The sequence below is a fragment of the Ursus maritimus genome, unplaced genomic scaffold, assembly GCF_017311325.1.
Source record: "Ursus maritimus isolate PB19 unplaced genomic scaffold, ASM1731132v1 scaffold_26, whole genome shotgun sequence".
Classification (NCBI taxonomy): domain Eukaryota; kingdom Metazoa; phylum Chordata; class Mammalia; order Carnivora; family Ursidae; genus Ursus; species Ursus maritimus.
In genome coordinates this window covers 8,665,245-8,679,099 of record NW_024425119.1, presented here as the reverse complement: position 1 = coordinate 8,679,099, position 13,855 = coordinate 8,665,245, and the positions used below count along the sequence as shown (strand labels likewise).

The 13,855-nt window shown below is 42.2% G+C and overlaps 1 pseudogene; it reads left to right on the top strand.

The window, feature by feature from the left end:
* The first annotated feature begins 4,376 nt into the window (after nucleotides 1–4,376).
* Nucleotides 4,377–5,088, top strand: LOC103669187 (annotated as a pseudogene).
* Nucleotides 5,089–13,855: the final 8,767 nt, after the last annotated feature.

The following is a 13,855-nucleotide window of genomic DNA, read 5'->3' as shown; positions in this document are numbered from 1 at the left end:
TCTGTCTTCTCGTAGATAAACCTTGATTTTAGAATTTTATTGAGGAAAGTAAGTGGGAACAAAACAAAACACAAATCTCCATGATTTTATTCACCTAAACATAGTATTCCCTATTGCAGTCATTTGTAGTCAGGGATCCACAGTGAAAAGTAAGTTTTTTCTAATAGTTATGGACTTTATTTTTTTTTTAACGTTTTATTTATTTATTTATTTGACACAGAGAAAGAGAGCACAAGCAGGGAGAGCTGCAGGCAGAGGGAGAGGGAGAAGCAGTCTCCCCACTAAGCAGGGGCTCAATCCCAGGACCCCGGGGTCATGACCTGAGCTGAAGGCAGCCGCTTCACCGACTGAGCCACCCGGGTAATCTCTAACCCCGATATGAGGCTGGAATTCACATCCCTGAGATCAAGAGCTGCACACTCTATCAAGTGAGCCAGCCAGGTGCCCCAAATCTCTCAGTTTTTTAAAATATTGGCCATACATTCAAAATTGTGTTTAAAAAAGAAACACTTCCCAGGGCACCTGGCTGGTTCAGTCAGTACAGCATGTGACTGTTGATCTTGGGGTTATAAGTTTGAGCCCCACGTTGGATATACAGATTACTTTTTTAAAAATTATATGTAATATTTGAGATAAGCAAAAACATGTTTGATATATATTTAATTTATAAGCAAATCAGTCACATGAATATGCAAGGACAAACCAACTCAAAAAACAATGTATTTATTTTATAAAATATAAAATTATATTAATATATACTATGTATTAAATAACATAGTAATATAACATTACCAATATAAGTATAGGATTACCCATCCATTGCATCTACTTATCTGTATGCCTCCTCTATCCTGTCCTGTTTTTCCAACCATCTTCCTGAATTTTATTATTGACTTAGTTTTATAGTTTTTATCACATATTTATTCACCCTTCAATAATATTATTTGGATTTTGAGCTTCTAAAGATTTTATTTGGGACATCTGGGTGGCTCAGTTGGTTAGGCATCTGCCTTTGGCTCGGGTCATGATCTCAGGGTCCTGGGATCAAGTCTGGCATTGGGCTTCCTGCTCAGCGGGGAGCCTGCTTCCCCCTCTCCCTCTGCCCCCCCAGCTTGTGCTGTCTCTCTCTCTCTCTCACTCTTTATATCTCAAATAAATAAATAAAATCTTTTTAAAAAATAAAGATCTTTTTAAAAAATAAAGATTTTATTTATTTAGAGAGAAAGTACATAGGGGAAGGGGCAGAGAGGGAGGAAGAAGGAGAGAGACTCTTGAGCATACTCTGTGCTGAGCGAGAAGCCTTACGCGGGGCTCAATCTCACAACCCTGAGATCATGACCTGAGCCAAAACCAAGAATCAGATGCCTAACTGACTGAGTCACCCGGCTGCCCTATCTTGGTTATTTTTAAATTACCAATTTGATTTCTTTAGTAGTATAAGTAGAGGGATCATTTGTAGTTTAAACCAGAGTACTTTTTTTTTTTTTAAGATTTTATTTATTCATTTGACAGAGACAGACAGACAGCGAGAGAGGGAACACAAGCAGGGGGAGTGGGAGAGGAAGAAGCAGGCTCCCATCAGAGAAACCTGATGTGGGGCTCGACCCCAGAACGCTGGGATCACGCCCTGAGCCAAAGGCAGACACTTAACGACTGCACCACCCAGGCACCCCTAAACCAGAGTACTTTAGAGTAAAAAGTAATTTATTAATAATAATTATGGGGATGCTTGGCTGGCTCAGTCAATAGAACATGCAACTCTTGATCTCAGGGTCATGAGTTCAAGCACCACACTGAGTGTAAAGCTTATTTAAAATAATGATGATGATGATGATGATGATGATGATGATGATGTCAGTTTATGGGCATATGCCAGGACAATCCTGGGAAAACTGAAACATATGAACAAATTTCTAAAAAGTATGTATCTTACATACAAAACTCTCTCAAGGAAATAAAAAGCCTGAATAGTCCTTTAAGTAAGGTCACTTATAACTTAATTTTTCAAGGTAACTTATTTTTTTTAAAGATTTTATTTATTTATTTATTTATTTATTTATTTATTTATAGTACAAGCAGGGGGAGGGGCAAAGAGAGATGGAGGGGGAGTGCCTCAAGCGGACTCTGTGCTGAGCATGGAGCCAAATGTGGTCTCAATATGGGACTTGATCTCACAACCCTGTAATCATGACCTGAGCCAAAATGAAGAGGCGGACACTTAACTGACTGAGCCACCTAGGCACCCCAAGGTAACTTATTTTTGACTGACATCACAAGGAGACATATTAATTTCAATACACAACCCCTTTCCTTACTTAGTCTATATTTAAATCCAAATGTAAATTATTTTTAAACTGACCTTTTGGGGCATCTGGGTGGCTCAGTGTGTTGGGAGTCTGCCTTCAGCTCAGGTCATGATCTTGGGGTCCTGGGATCGAGCCCCATGTTGGACTCCCTGCTCCATGGGGATCCTGCTTCTCCCTCTCACTCTCCTTCTTTCTTTCTCTCTCTCTCACTCACTCTCTCCAATAAATAAAATCTTTGATCTTTTTATAAAAATCTTCATTGATTTTGATAACCTTACTTTTTCTTTCCTCTCTCTTTTCCAACAATGTACAACATTGCTACGTTATGAAAATCAAATATATTCTCACACTGAAGAATGTTGACTATGACCTAAAAGTCAAATGTAGCTGCACTTTTATTTTATTCCGCCAATTTTGCTATACAGAAGGAACCAACTGTGCTTTGTGATCAAAATCCAGAGCGATCAAAGAGGAATCACAGTGAAGACGAAAGAAGGGGAAATAAAAAATGGAAAGAAAGAGGAGGAGAAGGAAAAGAAGTGGAAGGAGAAGAGACACTGGAAGAGGAACAGGAAAAGGAAGAGAAACTTGAAGAACAATGTCCCCAGAATAGTCAGCAAACCCCTCATGGACACTCTCTGGGCAACCTTTAAGTTAAACAAATGCCCCACAAGAGGAGAGAGCCAATTGCTTGCATTTGAATTTAACATGACAGCAAAACAGGTATGAAACATATTTCTTTACCAACAGAGTCACCTGTGTAGTACTATTACCCATATAAACCAATATCCTTATCCCTTGGGTCATCATCTCCCCCACCTCATTTTTTTTTTACAGATAAAGCAATGGTTTCGTAACAGGAGAAAGAAATACAATAAAGATATGTGCAAGCAGAAACATAAGAAAAGACTCAAGAGGTAAGAATGTTTTATATGTAGAACACTAAGTTGTAAGGAATTTAAAAAGGAACGTATAGGCTTTTAGAGACAGATTTTGTACCATAGTTCTTGGATATCCCATAAACTTTTCACATTCCACCGTTTCCATTTGGCTCTGGCTGGAGGGTTGAACACGGAGCATCGTGAGAGGTCAGATTGCTGTCAGACATGGCCCGTGGACATGGACATGAACGTGGTTACATTGAACCAGAACTTCCAGATTATAAACACTGCAAGAGAGAAGGAAAACCATTAGAATCTGCCCAGGAGAAGCTGGCTGCACAAGGCCTAAGGGATCCATGGGGCCGCCATGAAGCCTGGAGACACATGGGTGGTTTTGCAAATAGTGTTTCTTTGGTGCATTATTAAAAACAATTCAAATAGGGATTTGCTGCATTTGTGGTAGCTGTAGGGGCTGATAGTAGGATTTTATGAAGTGAGAATACATGTTACAAAAAACAAACAAAAAAAACAAAACAAACACACAACTTTTCCTGTTCTAGCCAGTGACACAAATAACCGGAGACTGCCCTGTTTGATATTCTGCTCAACACACAAACTACATGTGCATACACAGGCATGACGCCATTCCCCATGTGGTCATACTACCAAATACACTACTACAGCCCTTGGATGTCTATTGATTGCAGTATGGAATTAACAATTAGGTCTTCTTTTGTTCCTAAGATGCTGAATATTTATGACGCTTGTCTTTTCTATGTTATCTATTGGCAGAACCTCATGTGACTGGAAAAAATGAAGAACATCAACATTTTTAAATGTAGACTATATATAGAATTTTATATATTATTTATGTATATTTATATATAATTTTTTGTGTATTATCTCACTCGATCAGCACTCCATACCGTAAGTGAGGAAACTGAACTGCTGGGAAATAATATGATTTGGGGGGTGCCTGGGTGGTTCAGTTGGTTAAGCGGCTGCCTTCAGCTCAGGTCATGATCCCAGGGTCCTGGGATCAGGCCCCAGGTCGGGCTCCCTGCTCAACGGGGAGTCTGCTTCTCCCTCTGCCCCTCACCCTGCTCTCTTGTGCTCTCTCTCACTCTCTCTGTCAAATAAATAAATAAATAAATAAATAAATAAATAAATAAATAAAATCTTTAGAAATATGTTGATTTTATCAGTTGGTATCAGTTCTTCTCTTTTCCTTCCTGCCACTGAAGATCCTGGTGTCTCCCTGGGCCGCTGCCCCACCAGGTATTGTAAGAACACGTCGTATCCAAAGCCTCCCTTCTGCACAGGTGCCCTTGATGCCAAGATCCGCACTTTTGACCCGGGACAGAAGGCGGCGAAAGTGGATGAGTTCCCATCATGCGGCTACACAGTGTCAGATGAGGATGAGGATGAGCAGCCTTCCTCTGAAGCCACAGAAGCGGCCCGAGTTTCTTCACCAGCAAGTACACGGTGAAAAGCTGTGGCAAAGATGCTTTTCATATCCAAGTGTGGCTCCACCCCTTCCCAGCATCCATACCAACAAGATGTTGTCTTGCGCTGGGGCTGACAGGTTCCAGATAGGTATGCAGAGTGCCTTTGGGAAGCCCCAGGGCACAGTGGCCAGGGTCCACATTGGCCAAGTCATCACGCCCATCCGTAGGAAGCTGCAGAACAAGGAGCATGTGATTGAGGCCCTGCACAGGTCCAAGTTCAAGTTCCCTGGCCGCCAGAAGATCCACATTTCCAAGAAGTGGCCCTTTACTAAGTTTAATGAAAATGAATTTGAAGACATCGTGGCTGAAAAACGGCTCATCCTAGATGTCTGTGAGGTCAAATACATCCCTAATCATGGCTCCCTGGACAAATGGCAGGCTCCGTTTTCATGAGAACCTCAGCACCGACCCCTCCTTATTCACGCCAGCCAATAAATCCTACTTCTTGTAAAAAAAATAAAATTAAAATAACAATAATAAGTACCAGTTCCTAAATGTCTAAGCCTCAATTTTTTTAAAGATTTTATTTATTTAAGAGAGAGAGAGAGAGCATGTGTGGAGAAGGGGAAGAGGGAGAGGGAGAGGGAGAAGCAGACTCCCCACTGAGCAAGGAACCTGAGGTGGGGCTCAGTCCCAGGACCCCGAGATCATGATCTGAGCTGCAGGGAGACGCTTAACCAACTAAGCCAGTCAGGCCCCCACTAAGCCTCAATTTGTGCTTCCATCTTCAGCTGCAAATGTTGTCTTTTCAGTTATAACCTGGGAAATATTCTAGGTTGTATCAATTTGTGTTTTATATATAGTGTTTATATACTCCTAACGCTCTCTATTAAAATTCCAATGTGAGAGTATTTCAAATTTCTTGTACCTTCTCCATCTCCATAACTTTGCCTCTTCACCTCTTTGAAATTTTTAGTGTTTTAGGAAGATCCCCTTGTTCTTCAGTGCAAATTGTTTTCCAGCTTTAACATATTTCGATGTATGCTAAATACATAGACTGTCTTGTGAAATATTTTGTATGACACCGTTCTTATGTATAAATGGAGTGCTGGAAGGATAAATAAGAAAATAGGAACAATTGTTAATTCGGTGGAAAAGAACTGGATAAGGGGAGTGTAAAAGAGTTTCTAAATATTCTATTTTTGCCCTACCATGGATTTGAAGTTTTTATATATAAGGTACATTCATTGATTTTATTTAAGAAAAAACAATGAAGGCGGGCTCCTGAGGGCCTCAGTCAGCTGGGCATCTGCCTTCGGCTCAGGTCATGATCCCGGGGTCCTGGATCGAGTCCTACACTGGGCTCCTTGCTCACCAGGGAGCCTGCTTCTCCTTTTGCGTGCCTCTCCCCCTGCTGTGGTGTCTCTCACTGACAAATAAATAATTTAGTACATCCGCTCTGTTGTACAACCACTACCTCTATTTCATTCCAGAATCTTTCCATCCCCTCTAAAAGACACCAGGTTCCCATTAGGCAACGTTCCCCATTTCCCCTTTCCAGCCCCTGGCAACCCAGTCTTTCTGTCTCCTTGGATTTACTGATTCTGGACATTTTACATAAGTATATGACTCTTCGTGTCTGGCTTCTTTAACTTTACATAAAAAAGATATATCGAGGTTATAAATATATTATGCTTCTATCCCTTGTTTTTTTAATCTCATCTTCCCTCCTTTCATGACCTCACCCCCTTCAACTCAGATTTCATCAATCAAAATCCACCAAACCCTTTCCACTCATTCTTTCCTCTTGGGCTATGAACATGTTCGAGTCTCTCTGATCCTGAAAGCAATGGTGACCACATCCTAAGTTCAAGGTGATTGCAAAAGCCCAAGGCGATACTATTCCTGAAAGTACCTTGCACTCTGCTGTGCACTCTATTAAATAAGGCATTATTCTTTTTCAGCAGCAGTAAATAAGAGCTCCCGAAAAATACCCCAAGTATGAACTAGGACCTTCTAAATAAATACTTGAAATTCATGAGGGAAAAAAAAAAAGCAAAAACTCCCTTGCCTTCCACCCTAACTGTTGGTTGTAACCTCATGACTTCCCCCAGTGAAATCTGAAATCGGCCCCCACCCTGAGGGCAATGAAAGAAGAAAGAGGCCAACCACTCCAGATTAGTAGGTGGCAGATTTAATAAGCAAGGGAACTGATTTATGAACCTTGCTTTGGGCAGCACAAGATGAATGGATCTCGGAATCTGCCTGCCAGGATCTTCAAAGTTATATAGAGGCCTGAAGTGCATTCAGTCACGTATGCCGTCCAGATGGTTTCGACGAAACCTCGCTCTCTCCAGGCTGTGTCCTTGAAAATCGCTCCTGCTGTGCGAGCAGTGGACAGAATATACATTCCAAGGACACGGGAGGGGGTGAGGAGCCTCCAGTTGCCCAGGGCTGGGTCACAGGTCAACCAGAGATCACAGCCTCTTGCATGATTCCCTCCAATACTTTACGTCTTGTGTGACAGGCTCTTAAAACTTTTTTTTTTTTTTAAGATTTTATTTATTTATTTGACAGAGAGAGAGAGCACACAAGCAGGGGGAGCTGCAGGCAGAGGGAGAAGCAGACTTCCCCCTGAGCAGGGAGCCTTATGTGGGACTCAGTCCCAGAACCCTGGGATCATGAGCTGAGCTGAAGGCAGACGCTTAACCGACTGAGCCACCCAGGTGCCCCGTCATGTGATTTAACAAAAATAACACATTAGCAGACTTATGGGGTAGACCACACAACATTCTCTTTAGATAATGGCACAGGTGCCACCTTGCAAGGCATAATAATGTCCAAAGTCATCCTGTTTTGGGGGACAGTTCTTCTCATTAGAGACATTTCAGTGTTTAGTGAATACAGGCTTTGTCAGCTGTCATTTAAGAGCTGCTGGGTAAATCTATAAGGACTTCTATGTATGCCACATTTTTCTGCAGGCCCACACAGAGAGACAGAGACGACAGTCTAATAACAGTGAAAACAGAATATGCCCCCGTGACCTTAAGGAGAAGGAGGCTGGCAGCTCTAGGAACCCAACCTGGTCGTTCATACCATACATGCTGGCTGGGCGGAGACAGCACTGTCAAGTGTGAGGAAATGGACTAGGGGTGAGATATGCCAGATGAAGATCCCCCTCCCCCTCTCCTCTTCATCCCCTGCATGTTCCATTCCAGGGAGAGTGCGTCTCCACAGGTGCAGCTTGTAGCAAGACACCAGGATCCCAGTGAGATCGAGAAGTTCCGACTCGCCCAGGGGTGAAAAGTGACTCACCCACCCTGGTGGGACATCCCATTGCAAATTCTGGTAGATAATTCCTTTTTCAGGCACGATGGGGCTTGGTGTGCTCAGCAGCGTGCACATGGATCCATAGTAAGAGTTGGGGCATCGGCTGTTTCCCATAATTTTTATACTTTTATGACATTGAGTGTCTCAGCAGGAGTCCCCAGTCTGGCACACAGCAATAGGCCCTACTGGTTCATCATTCAAAAGTAGTAAAGGCAGGGGCGCCTGGGTGGCGCAGCGGTTAAGCGTCTGCCTTCGGCTCAGGGCGTGATCCCGGCGTTGTGGGATCGAGCCCCACATCAGGCTCCTCCGCTATGAGCCTGCTTCTTCCTCTCCCACTCCCCCCGTGTTCCCTCTCTCGCTGGTTGTCTCTCTCTGTCAAATAAATAAATAGGATCTTTAAAAAATAATAATAATAATGTAACCTGCTGCTTCACTATTCTGTGTTTCCTTTCTACCAACCCTGCTGCTTGCAGGGTATAGGGGAGAAGAAGCCTCCACTCAATGCCATGTTCTTTTGCCCAGTCTTGCACACCACGACCTTTGAAACGTGACCTCCCAAACACCGTCTATTGAGTGGGAGTACTCAGTACCAGCTTCTCTAATTCCCTAACGGTGGCAGCCTGATTTGCATAGTGACAGGGAAAAGCTTGGGTTCAACCAGAAGCAGCGTCTACACAAACCAGGGAAGATTTAGAACCTTCATTCAAAGGGAGGGGGGCCACTATAATCAATTTGCCAACCACTCACTGGTTGGGAACAGTGGTGGATGGACCCACACTCCTTTGGCAATTGTGTTGGGTGTTGTTCAGAACACACAGAGCATGCTGTCACTGCATTAACCAAGTCAGTGTACTGCAAGAGCAAGCCAGCATCCCTGGCACACTGCTGTCCCCCCCGAGCACCTCAGCGGCCCCTCCTGCATGCACCTGTCTGCTACACCTACTGCAGGGTCAGCTGCCGGGACTTGTACCAGAACTGGGGCATTAGCTTCCTGATTGCCAGGGGGTGTCAGTGCCTCACACGTGGGAAGATGGCAACCACTGCTGCAGGCTCTTAGAATGAACCCAAAAGTCTTTCCACTATCTTCTTTAAATTTTTAAATATTTTTTAAATATTTCATTTATTTATTTGACAGAGAGAGAGGGAACACAAGCAGGGGGAGCAGGAGAGGGAGAAGCAGGCTTCCCGCTGAACAGGGAGCCCGATGCAGGGGGGAGGGGGGGCTCGATCCCAGAACGCTGGGATCATGACCTGAGCCGAAAGCAGACACTTAATGACTGAGCCACCCAGGCGCCCTCATTTTTAAATATTTTAAAAGTAATCTCCACTAAACCCAATATGGGGCTCAAACTCTCCACCCTGAGGACAAGAGTCTCATGTTCCACAACTGAGTCAGCCAGGCACCCCTCTTTCTACATATTCTGACCCTACAAGGGCTTACTGCTAAATATCCACCCCTTGGCTTCTCATTGTCTAAGCCATAGGGTAGATCCCTTTAGAGCAGTCCAGTTGTCAGCACAAGGGGTTAATGGCCAGGATTGTTGAGTAATCACCAACAACACTGCTCTACGTCCAACCCATTGGCTGCTACAGTTCATTCCTGTTCCATCCAGACGGTGTCAGTGTTGGGCTGAAGAGCCACTGCGGTCCCCAAAGGCAGATTGCGGTCCCCACTGCATCCCTCTGTAAACAAAGCATTAGCGGTAATTCCTCCCCTCCCCCTCCCTCTCTACCAGCCACAGGGGCCACCACAAGAATAGGGGTGGGGCATTTGGAGGATTTTCATGGGTTTACAGGGCCTACTTGCACTGCATTTCTAGACAGACCAAATGAGCTAGGGACAGGGTGTTCTGCTACAAATAGGCGTGCCTCTTAAAGCGTACGTCTGAGCCATGGCAAATATCATACTTAATGGTAAAACATTAAAAGCTTTCCCTTTTAGACTGAGAATAATTTGTAGCTGCCCGTGGTTCCCACTTCCGTTTAGTATTGTATTGGAAATCCTAGCAAGTACAAGAACGACACACACACACACAAAATTACAAGGTATATGAATTTGAAAAAGTAAAAAATATCATTATTTGCATGTTCATCATGTACATAAAAAATTTAAGTCTATAGATAAATTATTAGAATTTAAAAATTAGCAAGGTTGCTAGATCAAAAATCAATATATATGGGGCGCCTGGGTGGCTCAGTCATTAAGCATCTGCCTTCGGCTGGGGTCCCGATCTCAGGGTCCTGGGATCGAGCCCCCACATGGAGCTCCCTGCTTGGTGGGGAGTCTGCTTCTCCCTCTCCCTCTGCCTGCTGCTCTCTCTCACTTTCAAATAAATAAATAAAACCTTAAAAAAAAAAAGAATGTGATGAACAATTGCATCAAAAAAAATCTCAAGAACCTAGAAGTAGATGTAACAAAAGATAAGTAACATGTCTACAGGGAAAATATATTTTAATTTAAAAAATTTAAGACAAGAGAGAGGTAGGGGCGCCTGGGTGGCTTAGTCGTTAAGCATCTGCCTTCGGCTCAGGGCGTGATCCTGGCGTTATGGGATCGAGCCCCACATCAGGCTCTTCCGCTGGGAGCCTGCTTCTTCCTCTCCCACTCCCCCTGCTTGTGTTCCCTCTCTCGCTGGCTGTCTCTATCTCTCTGTCACATAAATAAATAAATTCTTTAAAAAAAAAAAAAAGAAGACAAGAGAGAGGTAGATCTTTCCTATATTACAAAATTCAATATTTTAAATGTGTAAATATCCTCCAAATTTCTATGTATTCACTGTAATTACAAACAAATCCTTAAAATATTTTTGAAAAATTTGACAAATTGACTCCATATTTATGTGATGGACTTTGAGGCAATAACATGAGCCAAAAAATAGCCTAGACACTGGTTTAAAAGAATAAAATATGTGAACTTATTCTGTTCGATATTAATATTTATTATAGTTATCACAATTAAGATAGCTAGCCCTGCATACAAGTAGGCAAGTAGACTCGTGAAACTGAATAAACTACATACATATGGAGACCCATTAAAGGTAGCACTGAAGAAAAATGGGAAAATAATCTCATTAGCGGGTACTAGGACATTTGTTTATCCATGGAGTCATCCATATGAAAAATAATAAAGTTAGACTTCTACCTCACACCATACACAAAAATCAATTCCAGGTATTTCCAATTCCAGGTATCTATGGATCTAAATGGGAAAAGCAAAACAATAAAGCTTTTAAAAAGCAATATAGTTGAATGAAGTTGGATGCATACCTAATGCCATATATGAAAATTAACCGAAGATGGATCAATGACCTAACTGTAAGACCTAAAACCATAAAACTCCTAGAAGAAAACATAGGGCAAAGGTTTCGCAATGTTGGAACTGGGTAGCGAGTTCTTGGATATGACACCAAAGTCACAGGTAATAGCAACAAAATATAAACAAATTGGACTTCAATTCAAAATTCTAAAATTGAGGGGCGCCTGGGTGGCTCTGTCAGTTAAATGCCTTCAGCTTAGGTCATGATCCCAGGGTCTTGGGATTGAATCCTGCATTAGGCTCCCTGCTCATGGGGAGTCTGTTTCTCCCTCTCCCTCTATCTCTCCCCCTTGCTCATGCTCTCTCTCTCGCTCTCTCTCTTTCAAATAAATAAAACCTTTAAAAAATATAAAATTCTAAAATTGTAAAAATTTAAAAATTTGTGCACCAGGGGCGCCTGGGTGGCTCAGTCATTGGATGTCTGCCTTTGGCTCAGGGCATGGTCCCGGCATCCTGGGATCAAGCCCCGCATCAGGCTCCTCCGATCAGAGCCTGCTTCTTCCTCTCCCACTCCCCCTGCTTGTGTTCCCTCTCTCACTGGCTGTCTCTGTCAAATAAATAAATAAAATCTTAAAAAAAAAAAAGACAAATATTGTATGAATTCAATTATATGAGACACAGTAGTCAAATCAGAGAAAGTAGAATGGTGGTTGCCTGGGGCTGGACAGAGGGCGGAACGCAGAGTGACTGTTCAGTGGGTGTAATGTTTCAGTTTTACAAGATAAGAGTTATGGAGAAGGATGGTGGTGATGGCTGCACAGCATTATGAATGTATTTATTGCCACTGAACTGTATATTGAAAAATTATTAATAGTAAATTTTATGTTATGTGCATTTTACCACAATAAAAAAAAATGGGGGAAAAAACAATATGGAAATATATAATGACCTCAGGACAGAGAAGGATTTCTCAAATAAGACACAAAAAGCATTAAGAAAAAGATCAATAGGAGCGCCTGAGTGGCACAGCGGTTAAGCGTCTGCCTTCGGCTCAGGGGGTGATCCCAGCGTTGCGGAATCGAGCCCCACATCAGGCTCCTCCGCTATGAGCCTGCTTCTTCCTCTCCCACTCCCCTGCTTGTGTTCCCTCTCTCACTGGCTGTCTGTATCTCTGTCTAATAAATAAATAAAATCTTAAAAAAAAAAATCAATAAATTAGACTGCATTAAGAGCTTCTGTTCATTAAAAGATATGAAGAACTCATAAAAATCAATAAGAAGTCAAACAATCCAGTAGAAAAATGGGCAAAAGATCTAAGTAGACATTTCACAAAAGAAATGCAAATACCCAAATTTATTGACACCAACGAAGAAACGACAGTTGCAAACACTATGAAATATAATTATATACTCACAAGAATAGCTAAAATTTTAAAAATTGATAGTGCCGGGACACCTGGGTGTCTCAGTTGGTTGAGTGTCTGCCTTCAGCTCAGGTCATGATCACCCAGGCGCCCAATAACATTAACACAGCAGAGTATTTAAGTTACAGGGGTATCAAGGAGAAGAGTGAACATTCCCAAAGACTTTGCATCATCTTATCGGAAGAGAGCATGTTTCTGGTTGTATGCAGAATGGTTGTTTATGTTAGGCAGAAGTATGACTTTGCTATTTGCCTTATTTGGAGATTAAATGTGGTTTAAGATGTATTTTGGGTGCCGAGCTGACAAGGATTGTTTCCATTTTGGGGCTATTGCTAACAATGTTGTAACATTCTTGTATATTTTCTATTGTATATAAGTATTTCTAAGGACATATACGGGGTAGAGGAATTACTGATTTATATTGTATGAATATTTTTAGCTTCAAAGATACTGTAAAACATTTTGTTTCAAAATGTTTTTGCCAATTATTTCCTATTAACATTAGTATGTGGTAGTTACTACATCCTTGTCTATACTTGGCACTATCAGTTATTTGTTTATTTAAAGATTTTATTTATTTATTTGTCAGAGAGAGAGAGAGAGAGCACAGCAGGGGGAGCAGCAGGCAGAGGGAGAAGCAGCCTCCCCACTGAGCAATGAGCCCAATCCGGACTCAATCCCAGGAACTTGGCATCATGACCTGAGCTGAAGGCAGACACTCAACCAACTGAGACACCCAGGTGTCCCGGCACTATCAATTTTTAAAATTTTAGCTATTCTTGTGAGTATATAATTATATTTCATAGTGTTTGCAACTGTCGTTTCTTCGTTGGTGTCAATAAATTTGGGTATTTGCATTTCTTTTGTGAAATGTCTACTTAGATCTTTTGCCCATTTTTCTACTGGATTGTTTGACTTCTTATTGATTTTTATGAGTTCTTCATATCTTTTAATGAACAGAAGCTCTTAATGCAGTCTAATTTATTGATTTTTTTTTTTAAGATTTTATTTATTTATTAGACAGAGATACAGACAGCCAGTGAGAGAGGGAACACAAGCAGGGGAGTGGGAGAGGAAGAAGCAGGCTCATAGCGGAGGAGCCTGATGTGGGGCTCGATTCCGCAACGCTGGGATCACCCCCTGAGCCGAAGGCAGACGCTTAACCGCTGTGCCACTCAGGCGCTCCTATTGATCTTTTTCTTAATGCTTTT